The sequence below is a fragment of the Rhinopithecus bieti genome, unplaced genomic scaffold, assembly GCF_001698545.2.
Source record: "Rhinopithecus bieti isolate Rb0 unplaced genomic scaffold, ASM169854v2 scaffold_14004, whole genome shotgun sequence".
Taxonomy (NCBI): domain Eukaryota; kingdom Metazoa; phylum Chordata; class Mammalia; order Primates; family Cercopithecidae; genus Rhinopithecus; species Rhinopithecus bieti.
This window is the reverse complement of record NW_016807611.1, coordinates 156,621-160,250: the sequence shown is the minus strand read 5'-3', so window position 1 is coordinate 160,250 and position 3,630 is coordinate 156,621.

Here is a 3,630-nt window from a genome sequence, read left to right as displayed (position 1 = left end):
TGCTACCCACATGCTAAAATTTTCTCATTTGTTAACAGACACCACCCAAAATTAGAGAAATGTTCGAATTAAAAGAATGTTACAGCCATTAATGCTCTTAATGATTACCTAGCCATAAGCCTTGCTATACTAGGTGATTAATAATTTAATTAATTGATTTTTATTAAATTTATATTTATTTATTTTGAGACGGAGTGTCACTCTTGTTGCCCAGGCTGGAGTGCAATGGCACAATCTCGGCTCACTGCAACTTCTGCCTCCTGGTTTCAAGCGATTCTTCTACCTCAGCCTCCCCAAGTAGTTAGGATTATAGGCATGCACCACCATGCCCGCCTATTTTTTTTTTATTTTTTGTATTTTTAGTAGAAATGGGGTCTCACCATGTTGGTCAGGATGATCGGTGATTAATATTTTTTATTCAAACTTAAATAAATAAAAATTGAATAATTTTCAAGATCATTCATGCAAGTTACGTAGTTAGCAGCAAAGCTATGACTCCAACTCAGGACTTATTATCATAGTCCAGATTTTTAAAAGATATACCACATTGCCTATTTAGATAACTTTAATAAACAAAGGCAATCATTACTTACATATAGTGCTACTCACTTTGTGCCAAATTTGATCTACTGACAAGCCAAAAAGTAATAATACAGTAAACAGACACTTCTAGAAATTGTCACGCAAATCTCTGACTCAATAAGTAGACTAAACTAGGTGGCAATGGATAGGTAAGACTTTGAAAGGTACTAGTCAATGGACAAATGCACTTTACATGTACATACTTTATATCAAAAGCTTAACTTAAAGAAATAATATACAGGAAAATTTTCTGATGTAGGCTATTTATTCCCGTCTATATATTTTAAACCTTATTTTTGGAGCTAATTAATGCATCAGAAGACTAAACAGCAAGATTACATAATGTGGCTCCCTCCTAAAGAACACATTTTTTTTCACTGAGTTGCATTTTTATATCAATCTCCTGAAATTTCTCTAAGATTTCTAAAAGAAATAGGCATATAAAATGTTTTCATGCATTCTCTATAGCAGACAAGGTCTCCACCAACTTTCATACATACAAACTCATAAATACACTTAATTTTTATTAGAGAAAGCTTTGCTTCTTCAGAGGTGCAAGATTAATAGTTCTATAAAGAGAATTGCAACCTAAAGAGACGTACAATCAATTTCTCTCTTAAGCCTCCACCTTACTCCCACCATCCATAATATCTCATGCTTCTAAAGGCTGAGACTTTAGTACTTTTTCTCTGATAATCACTTGCTACTGTTTCAATTATGTCTTCTACAAATTTGATAAAATCTCTTGCCCATTGTACTATGTCTCCCATACACTTTGTCCTTATAAATTAAAACATTTTGTTAATTTAAAAAATAAATTTAGTTATTGCTTAGTAAAGCAGAAAAGAAAGATATATGAGCAAACTGCTATGTCCAATAAAACGCTATTTAATAACTTTATTTAATTTTTAAAATTAAATGATCACAATTTTTACTGTTTAATTTTAAAATAACATCATTGTATTATATATGATTTTGTGTTAAGTCACTTTTGGAATAAAGTAAGTAATAAATATAGGCTTCTGAAATAAACACTACCACCTTCTTTATACTATTACTTGAACAGCAGATAAATGATAAAATGTTTGTCACCTTTCAATGATAAAATCCTGATCTTCTGTACTTGAATATTGGGAAATCACATCTTATTAGTCAGGTGTCATTTTGTGTTGTCTAACCTTGGGCTACTTTGTTAATCTCTCTGATCCTTAGTTTCCTCATCTACAACATGAGGATCATAATTACGTAATAGTGCTGAACTCAAAGGGTTGCTGTAATAATTACATGTATACATTTATGCAAAGTACTTAACACCTGGCCTATCTCATAAAATTGATTAACATTTGCTATTATTAAGAGAAAACTAAGTTGCAGAACATTATATAGAGTATGACATTGTGGGGTGATGAAAGTTTCCTGCTCACATCTTTCTTCAAGAGAACCCAGTTTCGTGAGCACCCTTGTCCTACATATGCCATGTGTGAAACATTTAAATTTATTGTGGCGTTCATATGCTGAGGCCTCACTTCCTTTGAGATGCTGCCAAGCAATGACTAACAGGGTGGAGGGTTGCTAGATTTGGGCGGTTGATGACCAGGGGCTCTTGCAATAGGCAATTCTTTTCTGGGATTCCCAGTTAGTCCAACACATAAATTTTAGAACTGTGTTACGTGGTTTGAGACTCTTCCTTCCCAATTGTTGCCCCTTTCCTTTTTTATGTCACAGGTGTCACACATGCTTCAAGCTAAAGGCTCTTCTTGCCTGCTCCTCCTTCCTCTCTATTCATATTTTGCAGGAGATTCCCCAATAAATCTCTTTTCCATATAATGGCATATTTACATCTGTTTCTCAGAAGAGATCTAAACCAATACAGATTACTTTATACACACACACACATAAGTATATATACATATATATGNAAAAAAACATTAAAAAGTGGGCAAAGAACATGAACAGACACTTCTCAAAAGAGGACATTTATACAGCCAACAAACATAAGAATAAAAGCTCAACATCACTGATCATTAGAAAAATGCAAATCAAAACTACAATGAGATACCATCTCATGCCAGTTAGAATGGTGATTATTAAAATGTCAAGAAACAACGGATGCTGGCAAGGCTGTGAAGTAATAGGAATGTGTTTACACTTGATGGGAATGTAAATTGGTTCAACCATTGTGAAAGACAGTGTGGCAATTTCTCAAAGACCTAGAACCAGAAATACCATTTGACCCAGCAATGCCATTACTGGGTATATACTCAAAGGAATATAGATCATTCTATTATAAAGATACGTGAAGACATATGTTCACTGTAGCACTATTCACAATAGCAAAGAAATGGAATCAACTCAAATGCTCATCAATGATAGACTAAAGAAAATGTGATGCATATACACCATGGAATACTATGCAGTCATAAAAAGGAATGAAATCGTGTCCTTTGTCAGGGTGTAGATGGAGCTGGAAGCCATTATCCTCAGCAAACTAATGCAGGAACAGAAAATCAAGCACTGCATGTTCTGACTTATAAGTGGGAGCTGAACAACGAGAACATGTGGACACAGGGAGGGGAACAACACATACTGGGGCTTGTTGGGGAGGGAAAGATGGAGGGAGAGCATCAGGAAAAATAGTTAATTCATGAAAGGCTTAATACGTAGGTGATGGGGTGATAGGTGCAGCAAACCACCATGACACACGTTTACCTATGTAACAAACCTGCATGTCCTGCACATGTATCCCAGAATCTAAAATAAAATTAAATTAAATTTTAAAAAAGAAAATTTAGGGATTTTGTTCAAAGTCACGTATGTCCTATGTAACATAAGTAGTCTGTGCTTTTTCTATAATTAAATCATGTTTAATTGACATATTCAGCATTGTATTAATACACAGTGCTTATTTTTTCCTGTTTATATTTTTAAAATTTTTATTAGTTTCAAATTTGCATTAGAATGAAAATATTTTCCAGATTTAATTGAATATCATTGAAGTCAAAAGCAAACCTGAAAGGATACAACTGTAGAAATTCTGTTAATAAACAA